The sequence below is a fragment of the Pleurodeles waltl genome, chromosome 8 (genome assembly GCF_031143425.1).
Source record: "Pleurodeles waltl isolate 20211129_DDA chromosome 8, aPleWal1.hap1.20221129, whole genome shotgun sequence".
NCBI classification, from domain to species: domain Eukaryota; kingdom Metazoa; phylum Chordata; class Amphibia; order Caudata; family Salamandridae; genus Pleurodeles; species Pleurodeles waltl.
Genome location: NC_090447.1, coordinates 853,764,360 through 853,789,231, shown reverse-complemented (window position 1 = coordinate 853,789,231; position 24,872 = coordinate 853,764,360). Strand labels below are relative to the sequence as shown.

General features: G+C 44.1%; 1 protein-coding gene across 1 annotated transcript in view; it reads right to left on the bottom strand.

Annotated features, from left to right (window-relative positions):
- The window catches only part of ABCC4 (ATP binding cassette subfamily C member 4 (PEL blood group)), a 1,378,868-nt gene that overhangs the window by 288,052 nt on the left and 1,065,944 nt on the right, over nucleotides 1-24,872 (bottom strand). The window lies entirely within an intron of this gene.

Below are 24,872 nucleotides of genomic sequence, written 5' to 3'. Positions count from 1 at the left end.
AATGACTACACTCAATCCTGATCAATATCCCACTTGCCATGCTTCCCTAGGTGGACCATGCAGCCTTAGATAGGCCATAGATATTCTACCCAGTTAATCCTTCATCTGCTTAATTTGTATCAGGAGGTGGCTGAAAGGGGTAAATTCCCCCGAAACATTGACACCACCACAATGATGGTTATACCTAAACCAGGGGGCCCAGAGGATCAATGCGCCTTCTTCATTCATCAATGCAGAGGTGAAGATCTTTACCAAACTTCTTTCCAAAAAACTTAGTACAATATTAACTACATTGATCCACCTAGACCAATGTGGCTTCATGCTGGAAAGCAGCACACAACATTGTATCCGACCTCTCCACTTAGCCATGGCCCACATGGCTTACCTCCGAGACCCACTCGCCCTTCTCCTTCTGGACCTTGAAAAAGCCTTCAATACTGTAGACTGGGCCTTCTTGACCGAGGCACTGGAGAGAATGGGTCTGGGCTCCAGACTCCATAGCTACATTGTCATCCTATACACTGAGCTGCAGGAATGAGTATTGATCAATGGGGTTCTGTCACACATCTTCCCCTCTGTGGAGGCACTAAACAAGGTTGCCCCTTACCATTACTCCTTTATGCCCTGACAATTGAGCCTCCAGCTCAACTAATACACTGCAATGCCTGAGTGGTGGGCTGGGAATGGGTAGACGGCTCTGAGGACAGGATTGTCCTGTATTCAGACTACCTCTTCCATCCCCAGATCTCTGTCCATCCCGGTGTATGAAAATATGAGTTCACTATGAACAGGCATCAGGCCTTTCGATTAACCTGAAGAAATTCCTACTAGGGTAGCTGACTGAGGGAGACGAGGATGCAACTTGGAAACTATCTATGTCTAGTTGTGCCTCTAGTTTCAAATACCTAGGGGGCCATCAGGAACCCTGCTGCGACTTGGAATGTCAGTCTTACCTCCCTGACCCAGACAGTGAAAACAGACTTCTAATCTTGAGATGCACTAACACTGATGATTCTCAGGAAGATCACCATAGTTAAGATTATGGTACTCTCCAGGTATCTCTAAGTCTTCTAAAACTTCCAGCTTCATATCACAGATTGGTGGTTCTGGGAACTGACTTCCACACTTTGCACATTCTTCTAGTCGCTTGGCCCTCCTGCATTACACATGACAGACTGGAGAAATCAGTATACAACGGGGTGTGAGTATGGCAGACATCCAACTCTATTATAAACTACTGGGTATTATTGATTGTTTGACTGGGGGATGGGATGACTCTGCCTTTCACAATTAACTCTCCGTCCTAGGACCTGAACGGCTGATAGGGATCCGTTATGATCGCACCGATTTTGAACGATCACCCAGAAGCTACAAGGGTGGTCCTCCATAACTAGAGAGAGGCAACTCAGGGTATTGGCTGGGGGAAAACTCTCATGCACCAGATCCCGCTGTGGCGAAGACGCGCCTCCTGTACATAGCCCAATTGCAAAGTTACGCAAATGGGATAGGATTGGTATCTTGACCCTTGTGGACATCTGTAGGAGTGGTGTGATTGGCACCTTCCACGATCCTCAGACACACATCCCCCTTGTAATGACACAATTTCACAAGTACCTCCAACTGCGGCATGCCCTACAGCCATGTAAATTTCTAATCTACACTCTTCCAGCCCAAAGCCCTGTTGAGGCCAAGTTATTAATTCACAGACTGGGAAAGGGGGGAGTCTTCCAAATCTACTGAACACTAGTGATAAATGCCCCTGATAGTTTCCAGTCCCTGAGACAAAAGTGGGAGGGATGGCTTGGTCAACCCAACGATAAGAATTGGACTCTGGCGCAAATGGCCCCACGGAATATAGCAATATCCACAAAGCTTCAGCTCATACAAATGAAATACCTCTACACCACCTACCTCACTCCGCCCGACTCTTGCAAGCTGGCAAGATGCTGCCCCCACAGTGTCTCTGGTGCCCATGACCCAGCATGTGCTTTTACCAAGTTGGGTGGCTGTATCCCCCACTGTATCCTACTGGCATTGTATCATGGCTGCTCTAACCAGGATTTTGGAGACTCCCTAACACTCTTACACCCACACAGGCACTTGGGCGTTCCTGATGAAACTGGAGATAACCGTGGGCGTGGCTCCTTGATTGGACTGGCAAAGGTGGTGACAAAGCATGACATGAGTCGGAGATGGAGATTTGACGTACTGCCTACTGTAATTGAGTGGAGTGGGCGCATGGACTGGTACGCGCAACTGGAAAAACCTATATACAGCACCAGAGGCTTCAATTACAAGGACTCACAGATATTGGGCAAATGGATGGACTACTACAGACAAGACAACTGTTGATTACTTACAAATCAATAAAATTGTTTATAAAAAAAAAGTTAAAAATACATGTCCAACTTTTTAAGTACTATGCACCCAGCCATCTGGACTAAGTAGGTCTTACCCTGGAGGTGACATATATGTATTAGAAAGGAAGGTTTGGGCCTTACAAGAAGTTTATCTTGACAGGTCCAAATGGCAGTTTAGAACTGCACACAGAGGTTGCAATGGCAATCCTGAAACATGTTTAAAAAGGTTACTTAAGTGGGTGGCATAATCAGTGCTGCAATCCCACTAGTAGTATTTAACTTAGAGGCCTAAGGGACCTGTGGTACCACTTTACTAGGGACTTACAAGTAAATTAAATGAGCCAATTGGGTGTAAGTCAAGTTCACCATGTTTAAAGGAGTGCCAGAATTGTAGCACTGGTTAGCAGTGTTAAAGAGTGCTGAGTCAAAAATAGGTTCAGAAAACAGGAGGTTGAAGGAAAAATTTGGGGGATGACCTTGCAGAGAGGGCTAAGTCCAACATATATCATACATAGATCGGTTTCTGGTGATCTTCACAAATGTTACCTAACAAACAGAATTTACAATTTTGTGATTCATGGATTTGGCATTGTACAAAGCTATTGATAAATACATCTGAAAAGTTTGGGTAAATTCTGGTCACAGACTCACAGTTCAGAAAGCATCTCAAAGTTCATCATTTTAACAGAATCTGAGCTGAGTTCCACTGTGAATCCGGCTGTACCACTGCCAAAGGCTACACTTGAGAAGGCACAAAGTAAGCGGTGTGCATCTTTAACAACGATGAAAAAATATAACCTTTTCTTAATATCAGTCATACTATCGTGAGTGCCATTATATGGAAGTATTGTATATCAATAGTAGGTAAATCAGTTTTTATTTTGGCACAATAATATTTATGTTTTCTATATCTATTAATTTAACATTGTGGTTTTGAATAAAGTTGTTAGGTGCTTTATGTTAATAATTTAAATTTAATTGAGTGTTGTTTTTTTCCTACTGTTCTTCAATTTATTGTGTATGTTAATGTTTTTATATTTTAGAATTTTCTGTAAACATTTTAAATGGAACGTTTTGGGGTCATATAAAGGTTTTGGGTGCATTGTTGTTTAAATTAATATTTGAATATTGTTTATTTATTAAAATATTTTAATATGTTTTATATTTTTAAGGTTACGTTTCAAATACATACATGTATTTTTAAGTTTAATGTGATTTATGTTTCAGGATGTTGGGATTTATAGAGGTTAGTGTGGGTAGAGTTTTAAAATAATGTTTCTACATTTTTGTTTAATATTAACTACATTAGTAATATTTTTATATTTTTTAATTACTAATTGAAAAATATATATGTTTTTGTTTTGTGTATGTTTCGTGATATTGGATTTAGAGGGATTACGGGGGTACTGTTATGAAATGTATGTATATAAATATATATATATATATATAAATGTATATATATTTTTGTTTCAAATACGTATTTGTGCATGTTTTATAAAATAATTTTCAGATTTTCAAAAATATATTTATGTTTTTAAATCATGTTCTATTTTAAATGTTATGACTGTAAAAATAACATTTTTGAATGACATTTCTGTAATAATATTCATCTAGTATGCAAGATATTCTAACATTTTAAATGATTTATATTTATGTCACTTTAAAAGACTTTTTGTTTTGATTAATTCTAGTTTACGATTTTATTGACAGAAATAAGTAATACATTACTGATATTTAGATTGTTACTGTATATTTATTTTCTATTTATTTAAATTTATGTTTTCATTTTTTTTCCTTGAATGTAGATTAGTTTGGGTGTTAAGACTAAACTTGTTGCCCAAAAAGGCAAACATTTTGTACAATGTTTTTTATTTTGGATTGGGAATACTTCACTGCTCCTCCGCACACCCTAAAATCCAACACTTTCCGCAGTGTTGCTAAGTTGCAAGTAGCAATAGTAAATCTGACCCTGCCCTTCCCAGAGATCAACATTGCTTAGTCAGCAGTAGGAATAGTAAATCTGACATCCCAAGAGTTCATCACATCCACTTAAATTGCGTAGTTTATAGTGAGAATATTAAACAGAAACCCCCCTCCCCAAACACACAGTCCAGCACCTAACTGTACATTTCTTAGTCTGGAGTGGGGATAGTAATTCTGGCTCCTCCCCAGTGCCCACTGCTTTCCCTAAAGTTGCTTAGTATGTAGTTCATACAGTAAATCTAACACCCTCCACAGGCCCAACACTTTCTCCAATGTTGCTTAATTTGGATTGGGAATAGTAAATTTGTCCCCCATCAGCCCGGAGCTCAGCATTTTCCCCGGTGTTGCCTAGTTTGCAGTGGGAATAGTAAATTTGGCCCCAGAGTGCAACATTTTCACAACAGTGCTTTGACTCGAGTGGCAATAGTACATCTGCTGCCTGCCACCAAATGTATGCATTTCCACAATGTTAAATGAAATGGAGTTAGAATCGTAAATTTGATCTCACTGAATATACGCATCTTCCCGAATGTTAGTTGAATAAGAGTTAGAATGATAAACCTGACAACACCACAAAGACACAAACTCCCCGATTTAGCTGGATTAGAGACAGATTAGCATCAACAACAGCGACAAGTACAGGACACACACATATTTGCATGCCTGGGGATCTTATCAGTGACTGAACTAACTTGTCAAATGAGGACTGAGGACAATGAGGAATCTGATGGAAGATTTTGAGTCCACCAAAAATATCATTAACAAAGGTAGGTAACTTTATTTTCTGATAAATGTGTCCCACAGCATTCCCTCTGGGAGGTGGGAATGCCATTTAACCAAGCAAATCAAGCAGAACAGCCCTGGCAAAGTAGCTGTCACTGTGATCTTGGACTGTGAAATAGTATTGTTTAGCAAAAGTATACAAGCATTACTATGTCAGATACTAGGGCTCCTCTGGTAAGAGCCATGGAATAACCCATTTCCCTACTGTAGTGGGCACAAATGCCCTCCCTTGAGTTACGGATGGCTGAAGGAATGACACACCAGTAGGGTGTATATTCGGATGGATTGACACTGAAATCTGAAGCTGAAAAGCTTCCTTGGCTCACCAAAGGGGGTCTAGTCTGTAAGGAGTTCCCCTTAGTGGTATTTTGAAGCACACTCCTGTTGCCCCCAAATCATCATCATAGTAGGTGTCAATGTAAAGTAGCAAATTAATCTTCTGCAACTCTTCACCACACACTAACAGCTGGAGAAGGGAGTGAGGGCTGAGCAGTGAGAGAGGGGGCACGGTAGCATCTAACTGGATGTTGTACAATGGCAGCACTGACGAAAGATCAGCCATTCAGCCCATCCATAAAGGACCTGATGCAAAGTCAATAGAGAGAGAAGATGGACAGGATGGAGAGCCAAAATTAACAAGATAACCAAGGCGCCTATTCAACCTTTAGGGGGTCATTCCTACCCTGGCGGTCCGAGACCGCCAGGGTAGGGGACGGAGGAAGCACCGCCAACAGGCTGGCGGTGCTTCTGGGGCTATTCTGACCGCGGCAGTAAAGCCGCGGTCAGAAAAGGGAAGCCGGCGGTTTCCCGCTGCCCCTGTGAATCCTCCACGGCGGCGCTGCACGCAGCGCCGCCATCGGGATTCCGACCCCCTTCCCGCCAGCCTGGTTCTGGCGGTTTTCACCGCCAGAACCAGGCTGGCGGGAACGGGTGTTGTGGGGCCCCTGGGGGCCCCTGCAGTGCCCATGCCTCTGGCATGGGCACTGCAGGGGCCCCCTAACAGGGCCCCACATTGATTTTCAGTGTCTGCTTGGCAGACACTGAAAATCGCGACGGGTGCAACTGCACCCGTCGCACACCAGCAACTCCGCCGGCTCAATTCGGAGCCGGCTTCCTCGTTGCTGGTGCTTTCCCGCTGGGCAGGCGGCCTTTTGGCGGCCGCCCGCCAGCCCAGCGGGAAAGTAAGAATGACTTTACCTGTGATTGGTTTGTTTGTTCAGACAGTTTAGGGAAAAGACAAGGGGGTAAGGACATTGGAGTAATCAGGACTTGCACATCCTTGGTTACTCAGCAATGTGGGGAACAATTAGAAGAATATTAGGGGGCATAAATGTACGGCACCTTGGGTATTGATGTGGGGTAGCACTCGGCCCGAACAAACAATCTTTACTATGATGGTCACTCTATCCAGTCACCTTAAATATACAGGGCCTTAAGACCCTGATTAAGAGGTGTGCAGTGCTAAAATGTACTCATGATAAACAATTTGATTTTGCTATGATTCAAGAGATGCCCCTTTCTGAGTCAAGGTGCTCCCCAGACTCAGATTCTACTTGTTTCCATGCCAGTATCATTCCCATGCCCCGAATAAGTCAAAAAGCATAGCAATATTATTGCAAACTGGCATAACATTCCATTTAGACACCTCTCTAAAAGACCAATTGGGGGAGAATGATTGATATCAGAGGCAAGTTGCAAAACAGGGAGATTAATATTCTTTTAACACAGGGGTGTGGAATTCTTTTAGCCCGATGTCCACCACATAGTGTTTGGTGTCAAGGACAAAACATTTCCATGTTTATTTTGTCCTTGAGGCAAGAAAGCCCCTGCAGCATAAACCCTTTGGCTGCCAGCTTGAAGTACCACTTATGAAGCAGGGAAAGGAATTGTCTGCAGTTGAGGTAATATTTACACCTATAGGTTAATGTTGCATCTTGCATGTATGGTTCCTCGTTGCTGGTGCTTTCCCGCTGGGCGGGCGGCCTTTTGGCGGTCGCCCGCCAGCCCAGCGGGAAAGTAAGAATGACCGCCGCGGTCTTTTGACCGCGGTACGGTCTTCTGGCGGTTCCCGCTTGGTGGTTGATGCATGCTAATATTTCCAAAAAGTATTCATAATGGAAAATTAATGTAACCAGTTTCAAAAAGATATGGAAAACATGAAAATAAAAAAGCACTGGAAAAGTCAATAGGTCTGACATTGGTGGTCAGTCTTGTTTATGTCAATGCGTGTCTCGTTTTGACATGACTTTTGTAAAACTTTATTGTGGTGGGAGCTGCCAGGCCCTTGTAACAAACATTGCCAAAAAGGGAAAATACTTTTTTGGTCTCAAAAAGCACACTTTGCCATAGTAGTTCCTGAAACTGAACAAAACTACTTTTTATGCCAATATGCTCCTTGTGAAAGAGCAGATTTATATTATTCACATTGAAGCAAGATAATAGATGGATAAAGAGAGAGAGAGAGAGAGAGAGAGAGAGAATTTTAATAAAAACAAAAGGTCTTGGGTAAACCCAGGCCTAAATAGGGGCTCAATTCTAAAAGAACATCTCAAGAGTGCCCCCACAGTATAAGTCTTTGCCTTAGTGCAGATTTATGTATTTTATGGATTCACAAGAATTTACAGAAGTAGATCAGCAAATCATACTCCTAGAAAATATTTAAGAACCGTATCTTATCACAAGCAGATATGCATGAGAAAATTTGCTCATGCGAAATCTGTTGAGCGCTTACAAGTTCACTTTCCCTCTAACCACTTTATTCCCAACCCTTGTCAGGAGTACATTTCCAACCTTTCTCAGTATGGAAAACGATTAGAGAAGAGCTGGTGAAGACCCTTAAAACATGCAAGTTAGTAGATTTGCACAGAGTCAAAAGGGCACACCAACCCTGGAACTATTACTTACCACTACCTCCCACTCGAGAATGTAGAGCTTCGGAAAGGTGGCAAAAAAAGGAAGTTGCTAGTATTCAAGCCCTATTATAGTTTTAGCACAGGCATAATCAGACTAGTTATTAATAGAGATCTTATCTAATGAGATTGCTGCCATAATTTGCTGCTACACTACATGGCACCAAAGGGCCAAGTAGATTTTTTACAGGACAAGTAGATTTATGAAGCAACCTGCCCCGTGGAAAATTAAATATTTTATAAAAATCGACACCCCTGCTTTAACATATAAGTGCCCAATGAGGACAAATATTATTTCTCTTTATCCTTGTTTCTCGAAGAATACGTTACTTACTTTCGGTAGCAAATTATCTGGTAAAGACATATTCTAGTTGCAGATTCCTTACCTTAGAATTTCCCCAGGTGTCAGACTGAATCTAGAGATTTTTCTTCGAGTAGTACCCTTGCGTGCCGTCAGGTGACGTCAGTCGACTCTGAGTCCGTCGTTGGCGTTGTGGTCGCCGTGATGACGTTTCCATCGTATATAGGAGCCACCCTGGCACTCTGACATCAGTTTTTTTTCACCACTTTCCACTCCTGAAGCGCGGAGCCATGAAGAACCCTGAGAGTGGTGTGCCAGAACTAGGGCCCTGAAAGGGAGTCCTTGTCCCTAGAAATCAGTTCGCAGAGCGGGGAGGATGGGTGGGTCAGTAAGGAATCTGCAACTAGAATATGTCTCTTCCAGATAATTTGTTACCAAAGGTAAGTAACTTGCTCATCTGATAGAGACTTCTAGTTGCAGATTCCTTACCTTAGAATAGGTACCTAAGCAATACTGTCTCAGAAGTAAGTCTGCAAACCAAGATCATACTAAAAAATCCTGCAGGACCAAACGGCCAATGTAGCCATCTCTGTGGACCTGACTGTCCAGGCAGAAGTGTTTAGTGAGTGAGTACACCTTCTAATAGGGGAGACTGCTGAGAAAATGATCTATACTGGGTAGAAGGACTATGAAAAGGGAGGCAAGGCAGATCACATCCTAGAATTCAAACTGAATGCCCTACAAACATGCAATTACATACAAAAGCTCTGAGATATCGAGAGTCTTCTCTACTTTTTATGCTGAGCTGTACCGAGGCCAGACCACATACCTAGGTGCACAAAATATCTATTCGAGGCATTACAGATCACCAGAGTTGGCCCCAGATATCATACAAGAGTTGAAAGCTTCTATTGCCCAGTTAGATGTCATAATGGCCATTCAAGGGATGCTGAGAAATAAGGCAATAGGGCCTTGCTGCTTCCCTGTGTCTTTTTTTACATAGCATTCCAAGACATTCTGGCTGAATCTCTGACTAAGCTATTCAACTATATTAGGGAGGTTTGAATGGTAACTGTTGGACCTGGCCCTTTTTGCAGGGTTATACCCAAACTTTGTGCCTTCCTCCTCCTAGATTTTTATTTACCTGTTTTTTTATTTTATGACTCTGGACACTCTATACTGCTAATCAGTGCTAAAATGCCTGTGCTCTTTGTCTAAAATATATTGGTAATTGGTTTCTCCACGATTTACTAGTATCCATAGTACAGTGCTCGGCTTGTTATCAGGGCCTGTAAATCAAATGCTACTAGTGGGCCTGCAGCACTAATTGTGCCACCCACATGAGTAGCCCTGAAACATGTCTCAGTCCTGCCACTGCAGTGTCTGTGTGTGCTGGTTTAAACTGCCATTTCGACCTGGCAAGTGCACCCACTTGCCAGACCCAAACCTTCCCTTTTTCTACATGTAAGTCACCCCTAAAGTAGGTCCAAGGCAGCCCTATAGGCAGGGTGCAGTGTTTTACATGTCTTGATAGTGAAATACTGCTAAATGTGGTTTTCACTATTGCAAGGCCTCTCTCTCCCACAGGGTAACATCGGGATTGCCTTGACATATCTTTTAAATGTAATTTCCCAATGGGAGCAGATGGAGGATTGGAGTTTGGGGTCTCTGAACTTACAATTTAAAAATAGATCTTTTGGTGAAGTTGGTTTTTGAATTGTAAGTTTGAAAATGTCACTTTTGGAAAGTGAGCATTTTTTACTTAACCATTCTGTGCCTTTGCCTGTCTGCTGAACACTCGTCTGGGCCTGGATGACAGTTGGGCTGTTTGTGCATTCACTTTAGACAGTCACACAAAGGGAGCTGAGGTGTGCCCTGCATATCCTGATGGCACATCACCAGGCTGAAGGGTCTTCCTGAGCTAAAGTGATGGGAGGGACTGACACTTGTACCTCAATAAGGATGTGCCAGTCCCCACACAAACAGTCTCCAACCCTCTGGAGTGTGTCTGGTGCCAGGGTAGGGTAGGCAGAGTCTTGTGCACTACAAAGACTTCTCTTGACTACTTCAAAGGCAGATATGGGTATAAGTACTGGACCTCTGACACCACATAGTTAGAATCCTTCTGGACTAAGGACATTCTGCCAGGAAGAAGAGCTGGATGCTTAGGAGGGACTGACACTCTGCCTGTTGCTTTGCTGTACTGGCCTGCTGTTTGTTGCCTCTGTCCTGGAAGTGAAAGGACTGGACTTTGCTTTCTACATCCTGCTTTGCAAGGTTCTCCAAGGGCTTGAACTGAACTTGCTTCCTGTTAAAAAAGGGACATCAAAGACTTCATCTACCAGTGCCTGGGCTTTTCTGCTGAGAGTCCTGACTTGCCAAATGGTGCCAACTCCAGTCCCTGGGCCCTTGGAAGGGGAAGCTGGTGAGCTAATGGAGAAAATCCTTGCACCAACATGCCGCAGCAGAAAAATTGATGCAGCGCTTGTCCTGTGGCTGAAGGAATTGATGCAGCGCCGGTATTACAGTGACAGAATCAAGGCAGCACCTGTTTCAGCGTGATTCCATCTACTCAGCACGTCTGGATTTTCCACACACAGTCCCTGGGTATCAATTTCTCATCAACCCCACACCGCAGTAAGGAACCGAGGCTGTGTGTCCAAAAATCGATGCATCGCCTTTCCTGTGAGGAACAAATCTACTCTTCGCCTCCTCTACCAGTAATGAACCAACACATCGTCTCACCTGCGAGGAAAGAATCAACACATCATCTCCCCTGCACAGTAAGGATCTGACGCATCGCTTTGCTTTTCTGGCACCTCAGCTTCCCTGCAACCGGCATCGTCTTTGCTGTTGACGCATCCCAGGTACTGTGTGTTATAAGAATACAACCATTGATTCCTATGGATTAAGACTCATTTGAACATTTAAAAAGTGGTATCTTTACTTAGTGTATGTTGGATCTTTGTCGTTTCGGTCTTGATTTACTCAGATAAATATTGTCTATTTTTCTAAACTGGTGTGGAGCACTTTTGTGGTGTGTTCACTGTGTTACTGTTTGTGTTTGTACAAATACTTTACAAATTGCCTCTGAAATAAGCATTCTACTTGAGCCAAGCTACCAAGGAGGTGAGCAGGGTTTATCTTAGCTTTGTGAATCCCTTATCTGACTAAAGTGAGGGTCCCTACTTGGACAGGGTGCAAACCACTGCCTACTAGAGACCCCATTTCTAATAGTAATGTCACAATAAGCATGGCAGCATTTACTGTCCTTTTAAAACCTGTCAGGGACCCTTTGAAAATGTGAATACTGTTGTCCAAAAGTGCTTCTTACTAATGATGTTAAAATCTTTCCTGAGACTCCTGTGGCAAGACTGAACGTAATAAGGCCAAGATTGGTATCCCCTCTCCAATCTGGGTGCATTCATGGATGATACACATATGACAATTCAAGGCGGGGGGTAAATACATTTGACTTAGTTATCAAAAGCAAAATTCCAATGGCCTTTCTGTCATTTGATGTGGCCAAAGGTGATAGCAAATTCATATTCACAGTGACCCAAGGATGACCCTGTTTATCCCAGATATTTGGACTCATCAGCCTGCATTAAAATGAATAAGGAACCTCTACACCCATCTGTAGGACGCTGGCTCTGTATATACTATACCAAAGTAACATATAGTGTGCACAGAGTCCAGTGGATCCAAGAGGCTTTGCAGCGGCTAAAGTAGATAATAATAATGCTCTCTTTTGTAGTAGTGTGGTCGAGTAGTTAGGCTTATCAGAGGGCAGTGCTAAGCATTTGTTGTACACAAACCGTCAAGAAATGAGGCACACAGTCAAGGACTAACTCCAGGCCAATGTTTATGTAGCAAAAAAATATGCTTTCTTACTTTATTTCTAGAACCAAAACTATGTTTGTTGCAGGTAAGTACATTTTCAATAATGTATCACTTTCAAGTATCAAATGGACTTTGTTTGCGATTCACATATAAAACAGTTATCAGGTAATGAATACTTTTCAATATGAAATGTAGACAGTGCATTGTCAACATCAGGACAGTGCGCGCTCTACGGGCGACGTAAATGTGAAAACCCAGCCCTTATGCAGGGGCATATTTCATGCATTGTGTTTCTATGCAGTATGTTAACTGTTGGACTTTTGGCCATACGCATGGTCATCCCTAGTCTTTTTGCCTCCTTCCTCCTGGTTTTTCTGACCTCTCGCTGTTGGCTCTAGGACTCTGAGCACTTTATCAATGCTGACCAGTGCTAAAGTGCAGGTGCTCTCCCATCTAAAGTTGGTATGATTGGCTTATACCTAATTGGCATATTTAATTTACCTATAATTTCCTTGTACAGTGGTATCTCTATACCCAGGGCCTGTAAATTAAATACTACTAGTGGGCCTGCAGCGCTGCTTGCGCCACCCACTGAAGTAGACTTTCAAACCTGTCTCAGGCCTGCTAGCGCAGGGCCTGTGTGTGCAGTTTTCTGCCACAGGGACCTGGCATCTAAATTTACTTGCCAGGCCCAGAACTCCCCTTTTACTACATGTAAGTCACCCCTAAAGTACGCCCTAGCTAGCCCTATGGGTAGGGTGCCATGTATGTAGAAAGGCAGGACATGTGCCATATTGCATGGCCTGTCCTGGTAGTGACAAACAGCCTAACTTGGTGTCTCACTGCTGTGAGTGCTGCCTTCTCATAGGATTGCATTAGAAATGCCCTGCTTTATGTGTAAAGGGTATTGTCTGATTTATGAGGGGTAGCGTAGGCGTGTTTGGTATGGTTGTGATGGTGATAATAAATACTGCTTACTGGTGTGGGTGTATTTTTTATTACTATCACAGAAATGCCACTTCTAGAAAGTGCGCATTTATCTGTGCTTATAATTCTGGTGTTTTGCAGCTTGACTCCAATCCACGTCTGGGCAGAGTGACAGTTGGGGCTTTGTGCATACTTTTCAGACAGCCTGTACACAGGGAGGGTGGAGGTGTCACCTAGGTGCATCTGCATGCTGAATAGTCTTCCTGGGCTGAGAGAAGGGAGAGGCGGGGCACACCTACATTTGTAAAGGCTGTGCCCTGGCCTCACACAATAGGGTCGTTAACCCCCCACTGATGTTTGGAGCCTGTGCTGAAAGGAGAGAGGGGGCACTCCCAGAACCAGTTGTAACTGGCTGGAACCTCCTCTCCCTATCATTGTAAAACACTGTAAAAAAGGACTATAAGTACAGGGGAATTTTCCCCACAATTTGAACATTCTTGGAACTTGAAACTGGACACAGGACGCTGATGAATGGACTCACCAGGAAACCGCCATGGACTGCTGCTGCTGTGCTGACCTGTGACCTGCCTGGTCACTAGGAGGAACTGCCACCATCTGCACCCCTTGTGCTGGCCTGTAGCCGGGCCCACCAGCCCTGTGCTCCTTCTTGTTTGGTTGTTCCCAGGGGCAGGGTGCTGTGGCCCCTGACCCCTGCAACGATCTTTTAAGCCTGTGCCCAGAATGCTTTAACAAAGAAACAGGCATTCTTGCAATTGCTGGAAAAAGGATCACTGCCGCAACCTGGGCTGTTGATGTGTCTTAGCGCTTTGAAAGCGCTTTTCTTGTGCCCACGGAAATCACCGCCGCAGCCCGGGAGCCTCACTGTGCCCTCGCGCTCTCCACGGTGCCTTTTCATTAAAGGGATCACCGCCGCAGCCCGGGCAGGGCTTTTTGTTTCAAGCGCGAGGATCGCGCTGACTTTAGTGCCCCCGGGGCACTGGAGAGAGCCAAGGAAGGAGCTAGCACGCTCCTAGCGTGCTCCCGGGGGACGCGCGCTTTTCAGAGCGCCCCCGGGGCACCAGCAGGCCCCACCTGGGGCCGCAACATCATCAGAGGGAGAGGAGGACGCCTCTCCCTCACTTACAGGAGTCCCGGAGGCAGAGGGAGAGGAGGACGCCTCTCCCTCCCTTGCAGGAGTCCCGGAGGACTCTCCTGCTCCTCTGGGCCGGGCGGCAGCCTCACCGGAGGCTCGCCCTGGCCCCCGGCTCTCTTGTTGGCCCCCTCGCAGGCCAGGAGTATTTGATTTCGGGGTCTCCCATAGTGGCAGGGAGACCCCAGGAGTTAACGGGTCCCCGGAGGGGCCCGTGTTTCAGTAAGGGGGGAGCGCGAGGCGCCCCCCCTCTCCCTAAAGTATTGGGTGACCTTGGCCCCCCACAGGAGGGCCGGTGGAGGCCCAGGGGGCCCCCAGTGATCGCAGACCCCATGAGGGGCCCGCCAGCAGTACAGAGGGGGTGCGTGCCGCCCCCCTCTTCCCCAGGACTTTAAGGAGGCCCCCTCATTGCGCAGAGGAGCGCTGGGGGCCCCTTTCTTCTTTGTCTTAGGCACTGGAGGTGCCTCTACCATCTACCAGGTACTTTTAAATGGACCAATAGGATCATAATTGAAGTTCTTGTTACAGACTTTTCTAATTGTGATATATTGCCTACCTGTTACATGATGCTTTTACATATGTGTGCACATGTTCCTTTTATGGACATGACTTGCTAATATGTTTCCCTAACTTGCCATAGATTTTCTAATGTTCCTACTATGGGCGTTTTATGATATTCTAATGACAAGTGTGCTAATGTAATAACGTGTTTCCTGACTACTGCTTATGTTGCAGAATACTGAGTAACCTGTGTGTTATATGTGACTACTGCTAGTTTGCAGGGTAACTAATGTGTAACGTTCTGACAACTGCTAAGGATAGTACTGTTATGTGATGTTGGTCTGATAATGACGTTGTGTACAATACAGTATATTTTCATATAATCTGGTGTTGTGTTTCCTTTGTGGTGGGGATATTGCATCACATGTGTGTGTGTGTTGTGCAAACGCTTTACACATTGCCTCCGGGTTAAGCCTGACTGCTCGTGCCAAGCTACCAAGGGGGTGAGCAGGGTTTATCTTGGACGTGTAACTCCCTTGCCCTGACTAGAGTGGGTAAGTTCTGCCTGGCTGAGGTGCATACCCTAGCCAACCAGAAACCCCATTTCTAACATTAACCTTTTGCATTGCAGAGCTTTTACTTTGAAAAGTCATTAATGCTGTTTGTAATACATTGTTCATTTGCAAGGCTTGTTTGCAGGATTACAGGGTGTGGTCCTTATTCTAAGACATTCTAGAAGCCTTTCTTGCAGCATGGTTGGGAGTGGCTCGTGGGCGGGCTTAACTCTATATGAGGGAGCCAGCCCAGCTCCACGTGCTCACTATTCTGAAGTCCTGGTGCAGAGCAGAAGCATTTTCCTGAGCTCCTGTCCAGGAGGCCTATCAAGTCATTTCCAGGCCTGCCCTCATTTATTTGGTGATCAAGAAAGGCGGTAAGGCGGAGGTCGGGTTATGGCCCGACTCCGTTTCCAGTGACATTCGAGTTTTGGGCCTAAACATAGAACCGCGTGTGCGATTGTTTTCCTGGCATTTGGCAATTGTATTGTGATGTCCAAATCGGCAACAGTGTGCGCGATTCATTCCTGGCATTTAATTCTTGGCATTCAGATCGGCAGTGTGTGCGATCATTTCATGGCAATTGCATTGTGATGTTCGAATCGGCAACAGTGTGCGTGATTCATTCCTGGCATTTAATTCTTGGCATTCAGGTCAGCAGTGTGCGCGATCATTTCATGGCAATTGCATTGTGATGTTCGAATCGGCAACAGTGTGCGCATTTCATTCCTGCCATTTAACTCTTGGCATTCAGATCGGCAGTGTGCGCGATCATTTCATGGTATTAGGTTCTTGATGTTCGAATCGGCAACAGTGTGCGCGATTCATTCCAGGCATTTAACTATTGAATTACAGATCGCCAGTGCATGTGATCGTTTCATTGCATTTGAATCTAGATGTGCCAATCGGCAACAGTGTGCGCGATTCATTCCTGGCGTTTTAACTTTTGAAATACAGATCAGCAGAGTGCGCGATCATTTCTAGACATTGAAATCTTGATGTGCAGTTTGATTAAGGTGCATAATAATTCCTGAACATTTGAGTCTTGGAACTCTTAATCAGAGTGTGACATAGCAGTGTTATTCATGATTCTAGTACAGTTCATTCATGCAGAGAACACCAGGTGCTCTTTGATTTTTGTTGTAATGCAGTGATTATTCTAAGAACTATTTGGAGAGCGTTCATTATTCAAAATATGATATGTTAATTCTGGAACGTTCATATGAAACTTTGCATAACCTTTCTTGATTTCCAGGTACCTAGATTCCTGAGGCCTAGTTATAGTGAAGCTTTAGGCCATTCATGTTTTCAGTATAAGTGTTATTTGAAACAAAGCTTATTGAAAGTCATTGTGATTAATCTTGCAATTGTGTTGTTTAACTCTTGCTTCCACAGGTCTGCTTCCCCGCTGTTCCCAACCCAAAACCCATTCCCCCACTCGGCCATTCTTTAACTCTGTGCTATAATAACTAGTGGAGTTTGGAGCTGCCAAGAGGTGGACATGTTGGGAATATGCGCAAGCCCCGAGGATCTGATCTCCTTGACATGCATAAAGCAATACAGTTTTAGGGGAGGTAAAGTGTCAACACAGTTTTCAGGTTAAGTACTCGACTTATGATCTCAGTCTTTGGGTGTTAGGGTGTCCAAAGGCAAGGTTCAAGAAGACACCAAGAGCCTGATTTATACTTTTTTAGCGGCGCATTTGCGTCATTTTTTTAATGCAAAAGTGGAGCAAACTTACAAAATATAATTGAATTTTGTAAGTTTGCACAGCTTTCGCGTCAAAAAATGATGCAAATGCGGCGCTTAAAAAGTATAAATCAGGCCCCAAGGGTGCACCACCAGCAACACGGGGCCGGCCGGGTGCAGAGGTCAAAGTGGGTGTCGGACGCCCAGTGGAAACCAATGGAGACTGGGGGCACTTGGAAAGAAACAGCTTGGAGGTAAGTACTCCTGGTGACTTTAGGGCGCAGACCTGGGGGGTTTAGACCAACACCGGGGGTGGGATGGAGGGTCAAAAGTCAGCACCAAACACACACACTCAGGGGCCCGGGATCAGCCGGGTGCAGGATGCAAACACAGCGTTGGGCATCCAATGCTTTTTAATAGAGGCTACAAGATTGGTCCAGGGAGTTGGCTGAAGACGACTAAGGGCTGGACAGGTTAGTAAAGAGCCCACTGGACATTGCTTGACAGTAGTTGGGTTCCCCAAGGCCTGGAAGCTGTTGGTGCAGGGGTACCTTTTTGCGCCGGGAATCTTCACTGGAGCTGGTCACGGTCAGGGGGGTCCTCTGGATTTAGGCTGCAGGCATCATTATGTTGGTCAGGAAGTGTCAACCCAGGGTGGACTTGAAGTCAGAATCGCCTGGGGACCTTCTCTGGACTGGTGGGCCTTCTGGGCTCAGGCCGTGGGCGTTGGGTGCGGAGTGAGCAGGACTCACAGATCCGGGAGGCTCTGGAGTCCTTCCTGAAGGTTTCTTTGTAGACATGGCCCCTGTCCTCAGGAGTTCTTGGATATATTGGCAGTCCTCTGTGGGTTTGTAGAGGTCACTGGTGCTGCAGGATGTGTTGCCTTTTTATAGCAGGAGTCTTGAAACTACAGACAGGCCGGTAGGGCTGGGACCAAGTCAGTTGTCTTCTGGAGTCATTACTGCTGGAGTGGATCTTCAGGCCTCCTTCTTCTTCTTTCAAGTCACCAGAAATCTGAAGAGCAAGGTTCAGGGGTGTCCCTAAAAACTAGATATATTGGGGCGTTACAGAGGTCAGTAGCCAATGGCTATTGACCCTGAGGGTGGCTACACCCTTCCTGTGCCCACTCCCTTTGAGGAGGGGGCACATTCCTAAACCTATTGGCTATCTTCCTCCATAATAAGATTGAGAGTTCTGCCATGAGGGGTTCACCTCCGCTCTGGGCACTCTAGGGGTGGTCCCAGCTGTGGTGGACACTCCTCCTGGTGTTTACTAAATTTCCCTTACCTAGTGGGTGGGGCACTTACAAAGAATAAAAGGTATAACTTTAATGTGCTTTTGCATTTAATTACTGGTATACACAGTGGCTATGTATGTTCAGCCTCAGTGGTTTGGTGTCATGGTTGTAGTCTCTACACTGGGGCCCTGGAATTACAAAGAGATTATTAAGTTAATAACTGTCCACTTCAAAGACTCTTTATAGATTTAAAAAAAAACATGCCATAAGTTATTTATGTTCTATTGATGTGGGGTATGAGGTGGACATATGGAGGATGAGCAGAACCAATACTCTGTGAAATGAAAGAGCAACCGTGTCATGGTCCTGAACAAGGGCAGATGTGAAAGTTTCACTAGAGACAATAGGCGTACAGCCAGGAGGGCATCCTAGATGTGATGTGTATGAGATGAGTTACAACGTTGAGAGAAGGTAATTCTTTTGGGTTTGCTTGGGCAGATTCATCTTTACTTGTGTTGAGGAGATCTCAGTCTGGAGATGATGGTTATAGGATGAGTTGTGGCTCTGTGATCCACGGTATTCAGGTATGTGAGGTGAGTTAGAGGTATTGTGCATGGCGGAATGCATTGGGGTTGTGTAAATGCAAGGCTCTCCAGGAAAAGGTGTGTCAAACGAGATATAACTTGGAGGAAGGAGTACATGTGGGAGAGTGTTGTACAGTGCAGTTTGCAGACTTTGGACCATGTTTTGCAGAGCATCCAGCTTCAGTCCAATGTCAAGCAGTTAATTATGTGAAGTGCATAAGAGACTTGAGCTGTGGTCATTAGTAGAAACTGCAAAGAATGAAGTGATTAATCATACCGCTCCGGTGAATCATGTCTATGGGTGTTCGAGTCCTTCAGTGGAGAGTCAGTTTATAATGACGCCTAGCCTGAGACACAATTCTAAATCCAATTCAAGGAAGCAACACGAAGCAAAGCAATTGGTTCTCCAAGGGTCTTTTTCAAAGTAAACGGAACGTTAGGGCCCCAAAATGTGGGTCAGAATACATATATAATAGTGAGTGCTGCATACACTCCAAGGCTTACAAGATAGCCCGCACCAGCAAAAAAATAATATTTGCATGGAAAAGGCACACAACTCTATCAAGAAACACTGCCAAATGTGCAATGAACAGGGAAACCTGAAGACAGTACATCTACCCCCAGTCTGTGAATGAAACTCTGTAAAAATCTAATTACCTTTTTCCTTTACCAGAATTCACTCACCTCCAGCAAATATTGTAATAGGTATCCTACACATAAGCATCCCTTACCCCTCACGGTCACTATGCCAAACCCTCTTCCACAATTTTCTCTAACAAGCTGCTCCTCTTACCTAAAAGCAAATCAACATCTCATTCTTGTCTTAGGTTTTCAGTGCCCCATCATCACAATGCTGTTAAAAAAAAACACGGTGGATCATAAACGTATGCGTAGCAATGCACCAATATCAAACTTTCTGGTGCGATGACACTGCAAAAAGTGGTAACAATCCAACTCTACTCCCTCCTCGAGTCAAACAATATGGTACTCACCCTAAAGTCAGGTTTCAAACTAGGAAATAGGGATGAAAAAGCACTATAAGGGGAACAAGTTGGCCATTGCCTGTGACCATGAGAACACATGCACACTACTTGTTAAGGATTTCTTACTAGCGTTTGACACCACTAATCATATTACTCCATTGCTGGACTGTGCTTTCAGCTTCCGGCAATATTACAGTCTGACACTGCCTTTGGGGCTAGTTTCAAGGCATCCGTGATTGGATTTAAAAAAACAGCCAAAACAAGTGCCCTTTTAAGCTGGCCCAACTGGCAACTCGAGAAAGACAGAAAAGCCAGGCAAACTCTATAACGCTGCTGTATTACCTAGCTACTTAACAGGACTTTGAAGGAAGAGCATCTTCTAAGTTCATTATCTAAGTTCCCATCCACTGTGCAAAATTGGAGTCATCAAATCAAACTGAAATCCACACTGTTCAGAATTGCAAACACCCTCTTCAGGATACCACAATTAACATCCCTTATGCTGACCCTTTTCAATGTCTATAAGCCATAAAGGCACAAGATCAACTATCAAATGCATGAAGACAATTGGAAGCTGGATGAAGGAATCCAATCTCAGTGACAAACTGCCCACTTTAGACACATTCTGTTAGAAATTGGGTCTCTAGTTGGCAGAGGTATACACCCTTGTCCAAGTAGGGACCATAATCCTAGTCAGGGTAAGTCACTACACAATCTAAATTATGCTGTGCTCACCCTCTGGTAGTTTGGCACAGAGCAGGCAGGCTTAACTTAGAAGGAAATGTGTAAAGTATTTGTGCAATAACTCATACAGTAACAGTGAAAACACCACAAAACGTACTCCAATCCAAGCCCTCGGAGAACACTTGTGGAGGAAGGCAGAGTCCTTCCAGCAGGGTCAGGGCCAGCAGGCTGCAGGTCAACAAGCAGGATGGCCATCCTGTCAAAATAAACTCCTTCATCTTTAACAAAACCTCATCCTTCTGCATTTCTCTCATCCACACACATTCAGATAATTTGTCATGCACATTCCCATTTTGCAGGGACATAACATCATTATAAGTGAACGCAACATCGCACTCTCCATCATCAATTTCTTCAACACTACTATGCGATAGTGGTAACCGAGACAACCCATCTGCCACACAATTACTTTTCCCTGGAAGATGCAACATTTCAAAGTGATACATTTGTAATTTCAAAGCCAACCTTGCCAACCTAGGAGTAAGGTTCCTTCCCCCTCCTGTGCTCAAAATATTAACCAGAGATTTGTGATCCGTACAAATTTCAAATTTGCGCCCCCATATATACATCCTAAATCGTTGAACAGCCCAAGTAGCGGCCAACAACTCCTTCTCAATTACAGAATAGTTCCTCTCTGCTTGAGACAGAGTGCGAGAGGCATATGCGAACACCCATGTGTCTCCTTTCTTCCTCTGAGACAAAACTGCACCAATACCATATGCGGAAGCATCCACTGCTATAGTACATTCAGCAGTTTCATCAAACGATTTGAGGCAAGATGCATTAACAATTTCTTCCTTTATGGTCAAAAACTCCATGGAATGTATCTCTTTCCAGCAGAACGTCACATTTTTCCTCAGCAAGGCACGGAGGTTCTCCACTTTGGATGCAAACTTTTCCACAAAACGAGAATAAAACTCTGCTAGGCCTAAAAATGATAACAATTGTTCCTTGTACCTTGGTTCTGGAGCCTCACTAATAGCTTTGATGTGACTAATCTTAGGTCGAATACCATCCTTAGAAATAATATGACCTAAATATTCTACGTGGCTCTCTCCAAATTTGCACTTTTGATCCTTAGCAGTTAGTCCATAGTCATTCAATGCTTGGAATACTGCCTTTAAGTTTCGGTCATGCTCAATCCTGTCACGACCATATACTAAAATATCATCCTGGAATACCTTTGCCCCCTTAACATTCAAAAGTATTTTGGACAATTCCCTCTGGAAAACTGCAGACGCACTAGCCAATCCAAATGGCATCCTTTTATACTGGAACATCCCTTCTGGTGTAATAAATGCTGTACAATGTTTAGACTCAGGACTCAATTGTATCTGGTGATACGCACTCGCCAAGTCAATGGTTGAAAATACTGTAGCATCTCCAATAGACGACATCAATTCCTGCAGATTTGGCAAAAGAAATGCATCTATCCAAATTGCATCATTGAGTGCCCGCAGGTCAACACACAACCTGAGGTCCCCACTGGATTTTACCGAAATTACAATCGGAGAAACCCAATCTGAGCACTCAATTGGTTCAATAATATCTTTATCACACAAGTCCTTTAACATTTCCTTCAATTTTTCTCTATAATTCAAGGGAACATTACTCAACTTCTGCCTTACAGGAATAGCATTCTCCTTTAATACAACTGTATGTTGGAAGTTTTTCATACTCCCCAAACGACCACTAAACACGGTATGAAAAATCCCCTTTATATCACGATACAAGTTATTCTGCAATGTATCCATACTTTCAGTGTACACTGGTGGAGTAGCACTAGGGTCCACCCTGAACCCCAATTGACATATATGTGGACAACCCAGAATAGTTGTCCCACTCTCCGCTACAAGAATTTCATCATATTCGATTTCTGCCTGCATTTTTCCTACGATTGCAATTTTATGACTAGGGTAGCTACAAGGACTGTTTTTTGTCTCTTGTAAACTCCTCCCAGGCCACAACCGATTAAATAGAGATTTGCCTATTATAGTGTACCAAGCACACGAGTCCACCATAACTTCCACTCGAACACCATCAATATTTACATAACACTTAGGGAATTGAAGCTCTCTTCCCTTAACGTTACACCCTTGAATGCTTAATACCATATTCTGCATTCCTTCCTCAACCAAATCATCATCCCCATTCTCCACAATACAACTCACCTTTTTTTCAAAACTTCTGCACATGCGTGCAAAATGTCCCTTTTTTTTTACATGCACTGCAATTTTTCCAAATCGCCAGACAAACATTAAAATGTGCACAATGCGAACTGGCGCCGCATCTATAGCACACTCTAGTATTGTTGTTCGTGCCAGACTTGTTATCCCCAGATTTGTTATCCCCACTACCAAAACGGGAAACTATTATTTTTATTTTTGTCCTTGCATTCCCTGTCTTTGCTTACGGTACACACGGTGTCATAATCTTTGACTTCCCTCCTCATAGTTTGTATGCAATCTTCAGTAATCTCAATGCTCCTCGCTACTTCAACAGCTGTTTTTAAAGATATTTCCCCGGAAGACCAAAGTTTCTCCTGTATTTTTTTAGATTTAGTCTTCATTAATAATTGGTCCCTTAAAACTTGGTCATATGTCATATTGTCAAAAGCACAAGTAACCGCTAAGCCTCTTAACACTGCCATATACTGGTCAATGGATTCATCAGCCTTCTGTTCCCTGAAATAAAATGTATATCTTTCCATGACTACATATATTTTCTGGCCATACCTATCCTGTAACTGTTGTAAAGCACATTTGTACACATCTACCCCATGCACATTATCTATAGGTGGCACATTTTTAAATTCCCTTAACCCAACAGCCCCCAAATGATGTTTAAGCAATGACAGGTGCCTATCAGGTGAACATTTGCCATCTTCCAACACATCTACATATGCCTCAAATAAATCCTACCACAATTCCCACTGAATGGGTGGATCTCTTGGTTCATTAAAAAAAAATGGTGGAGGCTGAATACTAGACATTCTGTAATTAACAATGTCCAGTGTTAATGTATAAACCCACTATATCAATAAATACTGAATGCAGTTGAACAATGTTGGCGTAAAACGCATTAAAAAAAATGAGAACGGAGTCCAGTCACAGTAAATTCCGGCACTTCCAACAAGTCAAGTGTATAGATAAACGGTTCCTTTGTAATTGTAGGCACAAGGTGTGCCTATCACCGTTTTCCACATTAAACGTGCCTAGTTCCTTTGTAATTGTAGGTGTTCCACATTAAACGTGCCTAGTTCCTTTGTAATTGTAGGCACATGTCACCGTTGTATAGATTAATAGTACCTTTGTATTTGTAGGCACAAGGTGTGCCTATCACTGTGTTTCACAATAAGGGATTAAAAGGTCTTCAAACCTCCTTCAAGATGGCTGCCACAAACTACGTTGCTCGCTCTCTAGAGGAATTTGGGCACACTCCAACCCATAATTCCTGGCGTAGTTGCCGTTTTTTCCAATGATAACGAAGCAGGAACCTTGACAAATTTACTCCCCCAGGACCAGCGAAGGCGTTCCTCATGCGCCGCAAAGACCGCCCCTCAACTCATGGAAGCACCGGCATGGTCCCAGCCACACGATCGCCGAAAGTCAAAGCGCGATCAATCTCTCACCTCCGACATCGCTCCTGCCCGCCTCGTCGCCACTGTGAAGACGGGGACCGGCAGGTAGTGAGTAAATTACTTTTATTTCAAATACATGCGGGATTATTACAGGAGCAATGTTGGAACCACTCTGTTCGCCAACCGCCACCTCCCCGAACCACCGTCTTGTGTCGTAGATCGAATGCCGACCACACTCCACATTCGATCTACGCATCACACCTCCCCTTTACCCCCCAAGTATATTTCTGTCCAGAAGATATTTCACTACTTATGACTACTAGGAGGATCCCTTTCACTCCGGCATGTCTCTCAATACTTGACAGTCTAGGCAGTGTTAACATTACACCTGGCCTATTAAATAGGATCTACACCAGGCTACCTCTTGCCAGTCCAAAATTCACTGCATGCCAATACTAGAAGATATCAAGGACTTCATTTTCTAAACATCTACTAGCTATCTACGGTTTGCCAATCTGAAGCTATTCACCATAAATAAGGCTCAAAACAAAGGTTCTGAAGGCTGGGTTTATCATGCACAAGGCTCCATCCTCTGGAATGCGTTCCTGACACACCTAAGGCTTGAGGGGTTCTGTTGAGCATTATAGATACATGTTTTCAGAATCTCCTACGGCTTGCTGCCACTCTAGTCATCACTAATTCTGACATAATCACTACTCATCCTGTCAGTGCGACATTCAAGAC